Source organism: Scyliorhinus canicula, chromosome 14, assembly GCF_902713615.1.
Source record: "Scyliorhinus canicula chromosome 14, sScyCan1.1, whole genome shotgun sequence".
Lineage (NCBI taxonomy): Eukaryota > Metazoa > Chordata > Chondrichthyes > Carcharhiniformes > Scyliorhinidae > Scyliorhinus > Scyliorhinus canicula.
In genome coordinates this window covers 80092106-80110448 of record NC_052159.1, presented here as the reverse complement: position 1 = coordinate 80110448, position 18343 = coordinate 80092106, and the positions used below count along the sequence as shown (strand labels likewise).

Sequence of the window (18343 nt, the reverse complement as noted above, 5' to 3'; positions counted from 1 at the left end):
ATTGGAAAATTGCCAATGTAACACCTTTATTCGAAAAAGGAGGGAGACAGGAACAGATAACTATTGGCCAGTAAGCTTAATATCTGTCATTGGAAAAACATGAGATATAAAGGACATAATAGCCGAGCATTTACAAATACATAAATGACTTCATGAAGGGAAAATCATGCCTGACAAGTATATTAGAACTTTTGAGGTGGTAACGAGCAGGATAGATAATGGGGAACCTGAAGATGTAATATACTTGGATTTCCATGAAGCATTCAGTAAGTTGCTGTTGGGGATAGTAAATTACAATGGAGAGAGGAATTGTCGCATTTACAGAAGATATAGAGGTGGTATAAGAGAGGCATTTTCAGGATGGCAATGTGTAACTAGTGGAGTGCCACAGGGATCAGAGCAGGGACTACCATGATTTACAATGTATTTTAATAGCTTCGATGAGGGAAGTGAATGTACTATTGCCAAGTTCACAGAGGCACAAAATTGGTGGGGAGGCAAGTGATGAGGATGAGAAAAGGGGGCGATTTTCCCTGTCTCTCCCTGTCCACGAGAAACTCAGCATGGGCTCAAAATCCAAAGAGAATCAAAAACGTGATTCTCTCCTGTGTGATTGGGTTTTGGAATACCCCACCCCACCGCCTCTCTGGTGGAGTAGTGAAAATTATGCAGCGGGAGCCCGGGAACCTCATTTTAATACGTTGCCATGTCATTAGCGGGCACTGTCCCCAGACTTCACCCCTCATGGAATCTTTACCCGGTGCCGGCGTGATGTCTCTCCAGCATCATTTATGCCAAGTCTGCCCAGGCGTGAAACAGTCTAGGGGTTCCCTCCAGGGATGCAGAGGTAAATATAGCCCCCAGAGGGTTAAAGGGCACTACCAGGTTAGCATGGGCTCTGCCAAAGGGAATCCCATGATGGTGGGGGGGGCGTGCGTATGTGTGGTGGGAGGGGAAGAGCGGACTTTTCGGGCGGGGATCTGCCCCTGATTACTTTCTGGCAGATGGGGAGGTTGTGGGATATGCAGGGGGTGGGGGGTAGACAACAAGTTTAGCCATGGCGCATGACCCCCCTCCACAACCAGGTGCCATGGGCTGGTGGGTTCCCATCAGACTGGCCGCCCCAATGGCATCTGTGGCTTTGGCACCGCTCTGCCATGGCTGGCCGTTCCTGGCCACCGGGGCCTGTCCTCCCCACTCCCGCACCCAAATCTGGAGGGCCTCCCACTTTTGCCCCCCCCCAGCCACGGCCGTGCCCGATCCGCCAGCTCCATGTCCCCTCCACGCCGTCCCCTACCTCCTGCTGCCGCATTGTCAACCAGCACGACTGGCTGACGTTTTTTAAAACCACATGAGAATTGCGCCAGGCATCGGTGCATCCGTGCAGTGACGGACACCCTGTATGACATCGTGGAGCACGACATTCAGTTCCCAGTGCACCGCACTCACCAGAATGCCTGGGCAACGGTCTTCGCTGCCATGACCAGAATACCCATGGTAGAGGGGGTGATTGATGGGGTGCACGTCGCCATGCGGCCAACAGCAGATAACAGGGCTGCATTCATGAACAGGAAAGGGTCCTACTCCATGAACGTACAGGTGGTCTGTGACCACCAGATGAAGATCCTGCACATCTTCGCCCGGTACCCGGGCAGTGTGCATGACCCGTTTATCCTGGCGCAATCATTCATCATCGACATGTTCGAGGGACAACCCCCACCCCCCGGCTGAGCAGCTGGTTGCTGGGAGACAGGGGTTACTCATTGCAGTCGTGACTGATGACGCCTATATGGGGAGCACAGTCCGACACGGAGACCCGCTACAATTATGTCCATTATGTCCAGGAAGAGCACGAGGAAGGGCAAGCCTTTCCAGATGAGGGGAATGGGGAGAGGGGTGCAATGGATGGGAGATGGGGGCTGGACATGGCGCCTGGTGCCCGGACCTCTCCATGGGACGGCGGTGCGAGCAGAGACACGGCCCGAGGCACCACCGACACCAGCCGCTGCCAGTCCTGGAGACCCACTCTGGTATCGACCAGGGTCTAAACGTTAGCAGCGATGGAGCTCAGGGAGTGGGTCGTCCCTGTCTGGGACTGCGCCACCTCCCTCTGGGCTTGTGCGACACCATCGTCAGGGCAGCACGGCGGGCGATGACTATCTTGCGAGCGTCGGCAGTGTACGCCCGACGTCGGTCTGGGAGGACAAACGAAGGACAAACTAAACTTCTGTATAATAAATGAAATTAGTACAGGGGAGTAAAATGTGATGTGTATATATACAACTGTTTAGAAATATGAGAAATGCTTCTGATCGTCTGCACTCTCCCCACCCGGGAGAGTGGGAGTTAGCCCCACCTTTGAAGGGCTCTTCTAACGTCCTCCACCAGGCTGGCCAGGTTCCAGTTGTGGATCTGTATCTAGTCTCTGGGTATTTGGATCCCCAGGTAACGGAATCTGTTCTGGGCTGTTTTGAACGGGAGCCCCTTCAGCTCTCTCCCTCCCCCGTTTGGGTTCACTGGGAAGGGAATGCTTCGCTTTTGCCCAGGTTAAGTTTGTAGCCCGAGAAGGTTCCAAACTCTTTCAGCATTTGCAGTATTGCCTTCAGTCCCTCCTGTGGCTTTGAAACATAGAGGAGCAGGTCATCTGCATGGAGTGAGACTCTATGTTCTCTGTCTCCTCTCCAGATTCCCTTCCAGCTTTTCGCAGGGCTCTCGCCAGGGGTTCGATCGCTAGCGTGAACAAGAGTGGGGACAGGGGGCAGCCCTGTCTTGTTCATCTCTGCAGCTGGAAGTATTCAGAGCTGGTGGTGTTAGTTCGGACACTCGCTTTGGGAGCGTTGTACAGGAGCCTCACCCAGGCGGTGAATCCCGCTCCTAGCCCAAACGTTCCAGTACCTCGAGGAGGTATTTCCATTCGGCTCTGTCAAAGGCCTTTTCTGCATCCAGGGAGACGGTCACTTCTGGTGTGCTCTCCCCAGAGGGGGTCATTATTACGCTGAGCAGCCGCCTGATGTTCGCTGTGAGCTGCCTACCCTTGACAAAGCCCGTTTGGCCCTCTGCGACCACCTCTGGTACACAGCCCTCCAGCGTTTTGGCCAGGACCTTTGCGAGTATTTTTGCATCTGTGTTGTTACTCGTGTCTTAATAAAGCTCGTAGTCTCAAGTGTGGAGAAGATGCTTTATTGTGAGTTCGTTCAGTTTCCAGAGCTCGACCTAGAATGACCTTCCAGTGCTAACTACCAGCTTTGCTTGCTGTGTGTGTGTCCTGCTTACCAGCCCGCCTGCTGTGAAGTGTGTCCTCACTTCCTGTCCTGATCTATTTATATGGCTCTCCCGTGCTCCCTCTAGTGGTTGCTCAGTTGTGTTGCATCTGGTTAACTTGTGATCACCACATCCCCCTTTTTCTCTTAACATATTTTCTGTACACCGTTAAAGAAAATTCTACAACACAGTAACTTATGATATGCGTATCTATACAAGTGATGGTGCTATTGCCTTAGTTAACAAAGCCAATGTATTTCTATGTCCAATCTTAATAAAACCATTTATGAGTCCAAACTTGATGAATTTGTTCAGAGCTTTTTTTTTTTTTCTTTTTGTTGTTGATGACGTGGTGATATTGATATTGCAAGTCCGCTGTGAATGTTGTTGGTGTTCCTTGTTATTTTAAGTACCCAATGCATCATCCCGAGGTGTTTGCATGGTCACATCACTGATGTTGACTGGCATGGACTTTTTTCTGTGCTTGTGGTGTTGATTTATTGTCTCATCCGCCTTGGATGCTGGTGTGCTTGCTCGTTCTGGAGCAGACGTGTGTTTATGCGATTCGTCGTCATCCCATGACATGTTTGTAGTCTTGTCATCGTTTTGCCATGCGCTGTGGCATTGTCCGTCATGTGCCAAGTAGTGCCATTGTGGACACGTCGTTGTTTCATTGCTGTTGTTTCTGTCGTTCTTGTTTTTGTTGTTTTTGTTGCCGTACTTGTCGCTGTTTTTGTCGTTTCCGTCTTTGGTGTTGGCACTGTCGTTGTTCCAGACTTTGTTGTTTTCGTTGCCGTTCGTGTTGCTGTTTTTGTCGTTTCTGTCTTTGGTGTTGTCGCTATCTTTGTTCCTGACTTTGTTGTTTTCGTTGCCGTTCTTGTTGTCTCTGTCTCTGTCATTGTCGCTATCTTTGTGCCTGACTTTGTTGTTTGTCTTGTCGCGCTTCAGGTTGCTTTTGTTCTTTCTGTTGTCATTCTCGTTTCTGCTGTGCTTCTTGCTATTGTTGTTGGTCTTGTCGCGCTTCATGTTGTTTTTGTTCTTGCTGTGTTTCTTTTGACTTTTGTTTTTTTTGTTATACTCTATGAGTGTCCCGAGTGGATAATTTGAGTCATTGAGCATTCCGTCTCGCGAGTGGTGCGAATGATCTGATGTTGCATCGGTGCAGGTGACATCAATCAGTTGTGGAGAATTGGATTCCGCATCTTTGCTTTGTTGGTGCTCCTCTTCCGGAGTCAAAGTCTTCTCGATTTCATTTGACGCGGTGTCTGTGGACTCTTGCCGCTCCTCTTCTGGAGTCAATACCTCCATGATTACAATTGACGTGGTGTCTGTGGACTTCTGGCGCTCCTCTTCTGGAGTCCAAATCTGCATGATTTCAGTTGATGTTATCTCACTGGACTCCAGGTGCTCCTATTCTGGAGTCAAAATCTGCATGGTTTCTTCTGGCTTGGTCTCTCTGGACTCCAGGTGCTCCTCTGCTGGAGTCAAAATCTGCATGGTTTCTTCTGGCTTGGTCTCTCTGGACTCCAGGTGCTCCTCGTCTGGAGTCAGAATCTGCCTGGTTTCTTTTGGCATCGTCTCTCTGGGCTGTTGGGTGGCCCGACTCTGTGCTTCTGTACAGACAAGCTGAGAACTGTCAGTCTCGCTGTGATCCTGTACGTCGAGTGCGATCACCTTGTTACTGTTCTCGCTCTGTGCGTCGGTACAGACAAGCTGAGAACTGTCAGTCTCGCTGTGATCCTGTACGTCGAGTGTGATCATCTTGTCACTGTCTTCGCATGCAGTGGGTAGAGGTGCATTGTCTTCTTCTGGTTCATGTGAGCTTGTTAGACTGTCATAGTCTGCTTGTGTTTGCTCAGATACGGCAGGTTGACCTTCATGGTCTTGTGCATGCATGGTGTCAGTGGTGAGATGTACGTTGTCTTCTTCTTGTTCCTGTGAGCTTGGTAGACTGTCATAGTCTGCTTGCGGTTGCTCAGATACTGCGGGTTTACCTGCATGGTCTTGTTCATGCATGGTGTTCGCCAGGGAGTGTTTGCTTGCATCCCTTTTGGAGTCTTTCATTACTCGCACTGTGGAGCCTGTCATCGCTCGCTCTGTGGAGTCTTCCTGTGCTCTCTGTGTGGCGTCGTCTTCGTCTTGGGTATTGCTGTCATCCAATGTATCGACGAGCTGCCATGGCCTCATGGTGTTGGATTCATCTACCATGAGTAGAGTCGTGTTGAGCTTTGCAACGGTGTCGCTGATGCTGTGATCAGCATGTCCAAATAACTCCTCCATGTCTGAGTAGTATTCCTTGATAGCCATTTCATTTTGGTTGGCTTCTTCTACCACGAGTTGGTTCGTGTTGAACTTTGCGACCGTGTCGCTGATGCTGTGAGAAGCATATCCGACTGACTCAGCTGTGTCTGAGTAGTATTCTTCGAAAAACAAATCATCCTTTGTTGTTTCGGAATTCTTTTTGTTCTCTTCACTTTGGGTGGTGCAGACTGCTTTTTTCAGGGTGTTGTGCAAGTTGTTTTTAACTGTTGGTGTAAGTTCAGGCGTTTTTCTGTGTTCTGAGGCAAGAAAGTTTGTGTTTACCACTTTAAGTGTCTTATTTTCAATTTTCGGGCATTTCCCTTTTAAGTGGGCGTGGTCGGGATGCTCAGACGTCATGACGTCACGCGCAGGAATGCATTGCGCATGCGCAAATCGGCCTTCCTCCTTCACTGTGCGGTTTTGTTTCCATTGCGCATGCGCGGCGTGCGCATGCGCATTACGATCCGCGACCAAAACTTCTTTTGACTGCGCATGCGCGGCCTGCGCATGCGCATCACGATCAGCACCGCGATCTTTTTTAAACTGCGCATGCGCGGCTTCCGGTTCCGGCGCATGCGCAGATACAATTTGTAGTTCTTTGCTTACCGGAGACTGCAAAATGTGCTCCGACGCCATTTTTTGCCGTTTTTCGCGGATTTCAGCGATTTTTCTGTCCCACCAGGACCGGTCTTCCAAAATTCGTAAGTTATCTTCTCTTCCCGATTTGGACAGGGTTTCAGCGTTTTGGCTTTGTGAGAAATTCTTGTTATTTCTTCTTTTTGATCTGTACTTTTCATTCGCGATTTCTTGCTCTTTTCGTGATTTTTTAAGTTTTGCATCACTCAGTCTCTGTGCAGTTTGGACTCTGAGTATGTCTTGCTGTTCAAATTTCTCACAGTACTCTTCAAATTTGTTTAGTACCGTTTGTAAGCTGTTTCTGTCTTCACCTTTTGAGTATTTAAATCCATTATAAACTTTCGTAGCTTCATTTCCTTCGATGAGAATTGCTATTTTAATTTCGTCTGAGGCTGCTGCTGCATCATATGCTATGATACCGAAATCGAACATTTGTTTAAACCTTTCCCAGACACTTCTTACTTTTCCAGTCGTGTCCAGGTGAAGTGGGTATCCAAGGCACATCCTCTCATCAGCAATGTCTTCCCAAGTCGAATGTCCAGTAGGAGATTTCCATGCCATTCTTGGTTGAGATTTCCATGCCATTTTTTTGTTTTCTGTATCTGCAGCTGAGTTGTCCTGTCATAAGCGTCTGAAATCACTCCTGGAACCATGTGTTGTTACTCGTGTCTTAATAAAGCTCGTAGTCTCAAGTGTGGAGAAGATGCTTTATTGTGAGTTCGTTCAGTTTCCAGAGCTCGACCTAGAACGACCTTCCAGTGCTAACTACCAGCTTTGCTTGCTGTGTGTGTGTCCTGCTTACCAGCCCGCCTGCTGTGAAGTGTGTCCTCACTTCCTGTCCTGATCTATTTATATGGCTCTCCCGTGCTCCCTCTAGTGGTTGCTCAGTTGTGTTGCATCTGGTTAACTTGTGATCACCACAGCATCCACGTTCAGCAATGAAATGGGTCTGTATGATCCGCATTCCGTCAGATCTTTATCTTTTGGGTAGCAGTGAAATTGTGGCCTGTGCTAGCGTGGGGGGCAGGGTGCCCCTTGCCAGTGAGTCCATGAACATGTCCCTTAACTGTGGGGCCAGGACTGGTGCAAATTTTTTGTAGAAGTCTGTTGGGAACCCGTCGGGTCCTGGTGACTTCCCCGCCTGCATGGAGCTGATGCTCTCCATGATTTCTCCCAGGTCTATTGCTGCTTCCAGCTCCCCCCGTCTGTCTTCACCCACAACTGGTAGTTCCAGTCCGTCGAGGAACTGTTTCATCCCCGCATCCCTGTTAGGGGGCTCGGAGGCATACAGTCCCCGGTAGAAGGTCTCAAATGCCCGATTGACCTCTTTTGGTTCTGTTACCAGTCTGCCTCTGTTATCCTTTACCTGCGCTATTTCCCTTGTGGCTGCCTGCATTCTCAGCTGGTGAGCCAATAGGCGGCCAGCCTTGTCTCCATGTTCTCCTGGCGGAGTTGGTACATTGCTTTCCTAGTGGATAGCAGGTTAAAGTCTATTTGCAGCTTTTTCCTCTCCACCAGTAGCTCTACGGTCGGGGCCTCGGAGTATTTTCTGTCGACTTCCAGGATGGAGTCCGCCAGCTGTTACCTGGTCACCCTCTCTTCCCTATCTCTGCTTGCCTTGTAGGCTATGATCTCTCCTCTAATCACGGCCTTCAGTGCCTCCCAGAACGTGGAGGGTGTGACTTCCCCGTTTTGGTTGTTACTAACGTAGTCGTCTATGGCCCGCGATGTTTTCTGACAGAATGCCTTGTTGGCCAGGAGGTCCGTGTCCAGCCTCCATATGGAGCGCTGGGCACGGCCTGTCTCCAAACTCACATCCATATAGTGTGGAGCGTGGTCAGAGATAACGATTGCGGAGTAGTCTGTTCCCATGATCCCTGGAAGCACCCATTTCCCCACTTCAAAGCAGTCGATACGGGTGTATACCTTGTGTACTTGTGAGAAGTATGAAAATTCCTTCTCTCCTGGATGCAGGAACCTCCATGGGTCCACTGCCCCCATCTGCTCAATAAATACTCCTAGTTCCCTAGCCATGCCAGTCTTTTTCCCTGCTCTGGGGTTTATTCGGTCGGTCAGTGGGTCATGTACACAGTTGAAGTTGCCCCCCATGATCAGTCGGTGTGTGTCAAGGTCGGGGATTTCTGCCATGGTCTTCTTTATGAATTCTGTGTCGTCCCAGTTGGGAGTGTACGCATTTATCAGTATGACCGGTGCTTCTTCCAGGATACCGCTGACCATGACATACCGTCCCCCTGGGTCTGTAACTGTCTTGGTTTCCGTAAACCTCGTCCTCTTATTAATATTGCTAACCCCCTAGCCCTCGTCCCACAGCATGAGTGGTTTGTCTGTCCCACCCAGCCCTTTCGTACCAGCAGTCGGTCCTTCTCCCTCAGGTGCGTCTCTTGTAGGTAGATTATGTCTGCTTTTAGGCTTCTTAGGTGGGTGAAGACTCTGGATCTTTTCACCAGGCCATTGAGTCCCCTTATGTTCCAGGTAACAATCCTGGTGGAGGGTTTATGACCCCCCGGTCCTGCGGGATCACCCATACTTTCCTGGTGGACGCACCCCTGCCCTCCGGAGTTTCCCTTCGTTAGGGGGCTGTCCAAAATGGCCACGGACGCCGCTCTCACCATGAGATTGTGTTGTTTGTGGCACCATCTTGGTTCCTCACCCTGCTCCATGCCTGGCGAGGTCTGTGTTCATGCTGCTTATCTACCTCACCCTTCCCTTTGCTTCTCTTTTGTTCTGCGCTCTCCTCTCGACTCCTCCCCCCCCTCCTTAGTCCCTGTTCCTCTGTTCCCTCCCGTGTTGTTCCCCCCCTTCTGCCCTGTGCCCCCCTTTTCTTTGTGCCAGGTGCTCCCTCTCCCCTGAGAAGCACGCCGCGGCCCTCCTTTCTTCCTGCCCTCCCGTGTTAGCCCTCCTTGCTAGCACGGTCGCCCCCCCCTCCCTGTACTTGCCCTGCTCTGGTCCTGTTTTACCTTCCTTTTGCTAGCCCTTATCTCACCCTCCTGTCTGCCTTTCTCACCCTCATTCATCTTGCTTCACCCATTGCATTGAGAGGTGGAACGGGCCCGGGAACGAGTTAGCACAGTCCCGCACAGTGCACCAAACACGTGTGTACAGCTCGTGATTGTATTGTCTCTGTTTGCGGTCTGCCCGCTGCTCTTTGTTCCGATTCTTCCTTTCTTTTCCATTCCCGTCGCTTTCATGATGGCCGTTGCGGCTGTCCCTCCCCCAGTTTGTTCACTCTAACAACTCCTCCGCTGCCGCTGGGGTGTTAAAAAACAGCTCCTTCCCCTCAAATGTTACTCAGAGTTTGGCCGGGAATAACATCCCAATTTCACATTACTTTTGTAGTGTGCTGATTTGGCCCTGTTGATATCAGTCCTTCTTTTGGACAGGTCCACCCCAATGTCCTAGTACACTCTTATGGTCTTCCCTTCCCACCTGCTCGATTTTGCCTGCCAGGTCCACTTTAGGATTTTTTTCCCTGTCTTGGAACCTGTGCAGCTTCACGATAATCGCTCTGGGATGCTCCCCGGCTTTGGGCCTGGGTCGGAGCGACCTGTGCGCCCTGTCGATTTCTGGGGGGTTTGGAAATTTCTCCCTTCCCACTAGCTTGCCCAGCATTTGGGTGACGTAACTTGTTGGGTCTCTGCCCTCCATCCTCTCTGGCAGACCCACTATTTTAACATTCTGCCGTCTGGACCTATTTTCTTGATCCTCCACTTTCCCTCTTTGGCTCCCCTGGGTCGTAACCAGCCTTTTCACCTCGGTTTCCTGAGGTACCATCCTGTTGCCCCTCTCCAACCCCTCAATCGTTTTCTCCTGCGCCTCCACCTTCCTTTCCAGGCCATCGATGGTTCGCTGCATTTTGTCCGTTGTCTCCGCCAGCATCTCCTTCATCATTGTGTGGAGCTCCGTCCTGAGTGCCTCCCTCATGGCGTTTATCTCCGTTTTATCTCCTCCTTTATGGCATTTATTTCCGTTTTCAGCACGCTTCTCCATTCCTCCCCCTGTGCAGGGGGGGGGGGGGGGGGGGGGGTCGCCATGTCCTGTTCCTGCTCCGCAGCTCGGCTCACCAGCTTTTCTGCTTCCTGGTTCGCCTGAACCTGCGAACCTGAACCAGTCGTCTGCCTGCGCGGCCGTAAATCCTGCTTTTTCCCTTCGCCTTCGCTGCTGTTCCTTCATACATCTCGCCGTCCCCCACAATTTATTATTTGCCAGGTATATTTCTGTTATGTGCCTTTCTCTTTTTTTCCTGGGTTTTGGTGCAAAAAAGAAATTCTTTTTTTTGTTCCCCCCAAAGAAAAAAAACCCCAGCAACTTTTTTTTTTAAGTTGCAGGAGATGAACAAGGAAGGTTGAATAAAAAAAATTATTATTTTGTTTTTGTGTTATCCTCTCCGTGCTCCGACTTTCGGGCCGTTTCTGAGCGATCCCCACTCCTCCTCCATGTGAGGCTCACCGGGACCAATCCCTCCTTTTTTTCTCTCCCTCTTCACTCCGTGGAACAGAGCTTTGGCGCCTAGGCAGGGCCGAATTTGCGGGACTTAAAACATTTTTTTGTTTGAAAATTCACCGGGAAAACCCCCACAAAAAAGTCTCAATTTCATGGATGTGCGGGAGCGTCTTTGCTGCGGCCGCTCCGTTCGCGCTCGCCACCGGAATGCATCTCAAATGAGTTCATTCATGATCTCATTGAACAGCAGAGCAGACTCTATGGGCCGAATGGTCGACTTCTGCTCCTTCGTCTTATTGTCTCGATTTCATGGATAATTTATGACTTTTCCTCCAACTTTGTCTCCTCCAGAGATGTTTGTGTGTGGTATTGTGCGAAGCAAATAATGGCATGATGGGAAAACTAGTCAAGTCTTCTTGGTACAATTGAATTTAAACTGACTTCACATAACCTAAGGCACAGATACAAATACACAGATACAAACAGCCGAGGTCAACTTGACCTGAGAACTGGCTGACTCTAAAACTCAGATAAGACGCGTTCGTCATGAGACCAGAGCAGCCTAAATATATATGATAAGCTAAAAAACTGTCTCTTCCTGTACTTAAACAAATTTGTCCATCGCTTAAAACAAAGACAAGATAATGACATGAGACCCCAGTCCCCTAAAGGTCAGCAAGGTGACTCCATTGTAATGATTATTACTTATGTTTTACTTTTGATCAAATTCCTGACCAAGCTGTATTCATGTTATCTTGATCCTATAATGTATAAAAATCGCCTTATTCTTCTGTAATATCACAGACTTGGGTCGGACTCAGCAGTTTGTGCTTGACTGCTTTCCGACTTCTAGTCTCTGCCATTACTGCTAGCAGTCAGTTCTAATTCGTAAATAAAGCTTAGTTTTTCTTACCTAATGAATCATGTTTGCATCTTTCTATCACAGTCTGGAAGCGGGGAAAATATTGAATACGACATGTGTACTACTAACTATTCTTAATTTTACCTTCGCAAAGATTTTATCTCTTCGCTAGCTGGGCTGTCCTGCACAAATGCAGAAATTACGCCAGCATGCATTGTTTTATCAATTTCTGTAGTTTGTCTTATTACTCTCTCTATTGTGGATAATATTAAGAGTTAAGAATGTGGAGGCTTGGGTTCAGTTTAAGGTTAATTTGGATATGTGCACTTTGGTCTGATTTTGTATGCCCTTGTGTGTTTACAGAAAATGCTTGAATTTTTGAACCCAGCTGAAAGCCCTGAGATTGCTGTGTTAATATTGCTGAGAGAGGAGCAATGCTCCAAAGAATTTTTCAGAAAAATAAGAGGATTAAGAAGAAGTTATCCTCAGAGGCTGCAGGCATCTTGGCTGGGATCCTCCGAGCCTCCGCGCCGTGATCGGGTCTGACACCTTCCCGCGATTCTCCGGTGACTGGCCAATCGCCGCAGTCGCGCATGCGCAGTGGATGCGGCACCGGTCGGGGCCATTGAAAGAGGCCCCCGCAGCCATTCTCCGCCGACAACTGGCCGAGTTCCTACTGACATGGTTCACTCATGGTTCCACCCAGTGGGGGCTCGGAGTGGCGGCTACGGACTCTGAGTCCGCAGCCACCCTGGTGGAGGGGCGGTGGGATCCATCACTGGAGGCGCCTCCAGGATGGCGAGGTTCACGATCGGGGGCCACCGATTAGCGGACGCTCATGATCTGGGGGGGTCTATATTGGGGGGACGGCACGCTGTGTGGGCCCCCCATGTTGTGTGGGGCCGCAGCCACAGGCGGCCGCTGCATGCATACTCGGACCCGCGGCCGGAATTGCAGGGCCCTGCATCGGCAGCCAGAGCTGCGAGGAGTGCTCCGGGGCCGTGCTAGCCCCCTGCAAAATGGAGATTCACTCTGGTCTTTCTCCAGGTAAGTCCAGAGTGATTTGCGCCGGTTTTCTCGCGGACGTGGGGACATAGCCCCATTATCAGAGAACTCCGCACCTTGACTCAAGTCTTTAACCACACAACTTGTGTAGAATCAAGCAGCTCTATAAAGAGAGGAGACTAGGTACGGAATAGATACCATGGGAGTGCTGGCTTGTGTCTGGTGGGTCATGACGTGTGACTGTCAGCGACGTCTATACTTGGACACAGGAGGTCATATTGGTAGCGATATACTGTAGACTTGAGCAATGCAGACTAATCCAGAAGGAAAACATTTACCCTCCAGTATATAAATATGTTTAAAAGCCTATCAGAGTGAAAGTCACAGAAAAAAAGGTTAAGCTGAGCTAAGTCTGTTGGATTGAGATAAGGTCTGAGCTCATATTGTTTAAAATCATTATCTTATTACCTCAGTGTTTAGTCATTATTGTTTGTGTTTGTTTTGTTCAAGTCTGCATATTAAAGATTTTTCTAGCGTTTCAATTTAATCTTCAGGAGTCCTGCTGCTTATTTCCTACCCCTTGGTTCATCACACATTACATTCTGTAAATGATTATGGTCTATCAAGCCAGATCCAAACAAATATGGAGCTTATCGAGAGTTCCCATAGCTGGGAAGAAATGCCACCTGTCAGTGATGATGCAAGGAGGTGCTGGGGGTTATGGATTAGATACAGGTCATAGAGACATGGCAACGTTTGCAGTCATGGCAGTTATATTTGTTATTTGCTGAGTAATTGTTTATTCACAATTAAGCATTCAGTCCACCACTGTCATCCAAAATAATTATGACAAAAAACATTGAAATTAGACATTTCCAGCAGCAGTGCCACCATTTTGGACTGTCCAGGTCTCAGATCATGGACAAATATCAGAATCTATTAGGGCTGTGTGACAACACACTTAAAGAATCAGAATATGATTACAGAGCCTCAGTCAGGATTAATGAAAGTGAAATCACAGTTGGTATATGTGAAGAATAGCATTGTTAAAGGGGAACCTGTGGATGTGGTGTGTTTGGATTTTCAAAAAACATTCCAAACGTTGCCACACAGAGCTTATTTCACAAAATGAGGGCTCACCTGATTGATATCAGGATATTACCTCAGATTTAGGACTTGTTTATGGATATGGAAATAGGAATAAATAGCGCAGGAATAAATAATTTTTGGGTTAGCAAACTATAACTATTAGGGCACTAAAAGGACAGTACGTGGGCCTCAGTTATTTGATTTTGCTTCCTCTGCAGTATAAAGAATTAAAGTGAATATATGAATGGGACAGTTAGCATCATATTAGGGATGTTATATGCAATAACATGACAATAATGATAAGGTTTCTCTCTTGTAGCCTTGTGGCGAAGATGAAGTCTCATTCTCGGTGTAGTTATTGTTTGTTATGTTTTGAAAATGAATTATTTTCTCTGAATAAAGTTGATGTTAAACCCTATCTCAGAAGACTCCAACAATAGTCAATAACAACATTTCGAACACAAGAACATGAGATGGTGGCAGCAGGTAAACAAGAAGCCAGTGGCCAAATAGAACATGGATAAGCAACAGATTTTAAAAAGAGGGGAAAAAAACAGAATGGAGAAGTCACTGACATTCCCAGATTGCTTCAACAAATTGCAGGTTAATGCCAAGCTGAAGCGTGGTCGAACCGGTACTGAAGGTGAGCAAGATATCACATTGCATTGAGACTTGCTCCAAAGTCGAGTAAGGAACAAGTCAGTAAACTTCTGTGCATAATGGGTGATAATAATCTTTATTAGTGTCACAAGTAAGTTTACATGAGCACTGCAATGAAGTTACTGTGAAAAGCCCCTAGTCGCCACATTCCGGTGCCTGTTCGGGTACACTGAGGGAGAATTCAGACTTCTCAATTCACCTAACAAGCACGTCTTTCTGGACTTGTAGGAGTAAACCAGGAAACACATGCAGACACGGGGAGAACATGCAGACTCTGCACAGACAATGCTCCAAGCCGGGAATCGAACCCGGGTCCCTGGCACTGATTGTGCGGAAACTTGCATATGAAGGTATTCAATGCCTACTTCAGTCCCATGCTAAATACAGTTGGCTGGATGCCTGGTTCGTGATGCCAGCAGCATGGTTTCAATTGCCATTCCAGCTGAGGTTATTAATTAAGGCCCCTCGTTCTCAACCTTGCATCTCACCTGAGGTGTGGTGACCCTCAAGATAAATCATCACCAGTCAACTCTCAAAGGGGAGAGCAGCCTATGGTCCTTTGGGATTATGGGGATATTAAATTTTCTTCACTATTGTTGAGCAGGCAAAGTTTATTTGTTGTACCCAGCAACCAGGGAGAAATGTCTATTTGTTTCACAATGATCTATACCAGCTGGCAGGAAATTGTAAGTATGGCAATATAAGGAAAAATGTAATTCAAAATGGAATCATTGTTAGAGTCTAAGGTAATTACTTTTTGGAACTCTTACAGTTGAGGGATGACTTAACGCTAAGCAAAGCTGTTCAGTTAACCAGGCAAGCTGAGGCTAGGAAATTGAAGTTTTGGTCTCCTTATTTAAAAAAGGATATAATTGCTTCAAAAGCAGTTGAGAGAAGGTTCACTCAATTCATACCTGGGATGAAGAAGCTCAACACCACCCAGGACAAAGCCACCATCCACCTTGAGAAACATTAATTCCATCCAGTATTGACACACAGTGGAAGCAGTGTGTTCAATCTATAACAGTGTTTTTCATACTTTTTTTCCCGGGAGCCACTTTTGCAAACGAGCCGAACATTGGGATCCAAGTCAGCGGACCTTTGTGACCCATGCCACGTTCGCTTACCTTTAATGCAAAAGGGAAGCCTGCTTAGCCCTCACTCGAATCAGGTTAAAAGGAGGAGAGCGCAATGCGCATATCAGGTGCAGACGTCAACCAGTTGCTTTGTGCTATCTTTATCTTTGTGAAAATGGAAAATCCAGCATTGCATCTGTAGGTCGCCATGAAGGATAATGGCAATGAAATACTTGTTTTCCTCCTAACTGGATACTCCGAGGAGATCCTTCTCCAGAATGCTGACAGCCTCATGGGATTTTGGCACTACAGGTGGTATTACAGGTCAGGTATTGCAGTGTCGTCTTCTAATTTTGTGTCAGCTATAAGTTAATAACTGACTCTGGGGTGTCAAACACAAAAGGAATTTTTCACCCACCACCTCTTTCAAAATCTGAAACTTCTCTTCTCATTTACCATGCATATAACACACATGGGCTTTGCATCCTTATTTTCATTGGCATAATTGACAAAACCATACCTCAAGAAATCATCTTTATACTACTTTGTTCCTGAGTTCAATGGCTGCTTTGTAGGCTGTAAATCTGAGGCTCTGGTGCTCTGTACAGAGCTAACACTAGCACTGCTCTGTCCTGCTGTGAACTCTCCTGTGCGGCTCCCTCCAGCAGATTCTGTAGCGGCCTTTGGGCACTTCTCCTGTGATCGGAACCACCGCGGAAATGGCGCAACCAATCGCTCTCTGACCCTCCCAACACCTGCCCGCGAAAAACCCTGATCTGTAAGATGCACTGCAACAGCTCACCCTGGCGCCTTCGACTTCACCTTCCAAACCAATTATTTCTGCCATCAGGGAGGGTAATAGCAGTAGATGTAGGGAGTACCAACAACTGCAAGTTCATTTCCAAGCTGCGCATCACCCTGACTCGGAATTATTAAGGTGTTCCTTCACTACTGCTAGATCAAAATTCAGAAACTCCATTCATAACTTCCGTCTGGCTATACCTATGCCACATGGACTACAGAGGTTCGAGAAGGCAACTCACCACCACCTTTTCAAGGACAAAGAAGGGTGGGCAAATAATGCTGGCCTATCCAGTGAATCCCACATCCAGTGAAAGAATAAAAAATGTTTAAAAATCCTCTGTGAAGAATTCTCTGCTTGACTGCAGCATCTCCCCGTTATCATTTATCTAGGAATTGGGCAGGATCTGTGGTAAGGAATGTGAGCGAGATGCTTCTATGTGAGTGTCAAGAATGCCTATTAGTATGCATAGTGCATCAGTGACTAGTCTGGGCTAAAGTTGATTTTAGTGATACTCCCTAATGTCTCCAGCCCAAGTCTCTTTTCTACAATTAGAAGATTTGGAGACCAATTTGTTAGTGATATTGATCCTCTATTAACTGTTATCTCTATCCTGATAGATTCTATTTTTGTCTTGCTGAAAACTGTCATCTACTGTCAGTTGTCCCTACTAATTACAGTTACTTCCAACCGCCTTTGTTCACTCTATTTTCTTAATATAGTTGTTTGCTAGTATGCGTGAGAATTGTTTAAGAAAAGAGACATGCTGTTGAAGCTTTTCAGTTTGAACTCATCAGGACTGAATTTCCAATAATACGAATTGTAAAGGGAACAACAATTTATGCTGCATGAGAAGAAGGTACTAATTGGTTGGCAAGTGGACTCTGATTGGTGGTGGTTTTGCCAATGAGAATACACAAGGGAGCAATTAACTTCCAGCTTTTGTTTAACTTCAATCCAAGCAGATCAACTCTGACTGATCAAGGCATTGCCATGGAGAATGAACCAGTCAATGGCTGCCCCCAGGCTTTTCTTCAGCTGAAAAAGGTGCAATACATAGATATGTTTCTTCTGTCTGCAAAGTATAGGGCCCTGTATATGAATATACGGTTGGTTGAGTGTGGTCAGTACTTTGACTATTATGAACAACCAAAGAAATGTGCTGTTTCATTCGATGCACCATTCGTTGGGAAATCCGGCCGACATACCTGCTATCACACCAGCACTGAAATTCATTTACCACATTACTCATTTGTATGATAGGAAGAACATCATTTTGGTTTGATGGCAGCTCCCTATTAGAAGAGAATACCACTCGTGTTGCTCCTGCATAGTAGCAATATGAAACTGCTAGTTTATCTTATGCTCAAATCTTTGCGATGCCTTAACCTACCAGGGTAATCTGAGGAAGACTGGGGACTTTTCAGGACCGAATGTGGTGGTCTCAGGCCCATTCGTGAGTTTGCACAAAATATAGGGAGCAACAATCCGATCAGGGTAATCATTACCCATAGGGTGGCTTTGATGCGGCCTATTTCATCAACACGCTTGCATGGTGAGCAAACGGCTCCAGCTTTACTTTCCAAATTTATTACATGATTCAAAAGGGACAGACAAGATGCAAGCACAGGGCTAAATTGCTGGCTTTGAAAGCAGACCAAGGCAGGCCAGCAGCATGGTTCAATTCCCGTACCAGCCTCCCCGAACAGGCGCCGGAATTTGGCGACTAGGGGCTTTTCACAGTAACTTCATTTGAAGCCTACTTGTGACAATAAGCGATTTTCATTTCATTTCATTTCATTAAACAATGCCTGTTAAATATCTCTAGAATTTCAGAGTTCACTCAGGGTGTGTATGTATACTTTGGGAGAAACTATTATTTGGAGAGCCAATAATATTACAACAGTTTTTTTTTTACTGTAAAACAGAATATTTATTTAGATAAGTTTTTTTTAAGAGTAGAATAATTTTATTTATTTGTCGGAAATTTAATATTCATTTGCAAAATGTACAAATAATGTTGGGAGACGGATCAGTTGCTGTTACGAAGAGGAGTGGATGAGATCAGTTGCTGTTACAGAGTCGATGTTCAGGATGAGATTCAGCACATGTTGTGGATTGAGGGTTCATTCGGGTGCTGGACAGTAGCAGTTGACAATTAAATCTTTCCACCAGGAGATCTGTCAAGGT

At 47.2% G+C, this 18343-nt stretch overlaps 1 long non-coding RNA gene across 4 annotated transcripts in view; it reads left to right on the top strand.

The window, feature by feature from the left end:
• LOC119977892 overlaps nucleotides 1-18343 on the top strand; it is a 131044-nt gene that overhangs the window by 9140 nt on the left and 103561 nt on the right. For 3 of the 4 annotated variants that reach the window (XR_005463309.1, XR_005463311.1, XR_005463312.1), the window contains exon 4: nucleotides 11885-12080. The exons of the other annotated variant lie outside the window; for it this stretch is intronic. This is a non-coding gene — a long non-coding RNA (uncharacterized LOC119977892). Of the gene's footprint in view, nucleotides 1-11884; nucleotides 12081-18343 lie in introns of those variants that run through there. 4 annotated transcript variants of the gene reach the window in all.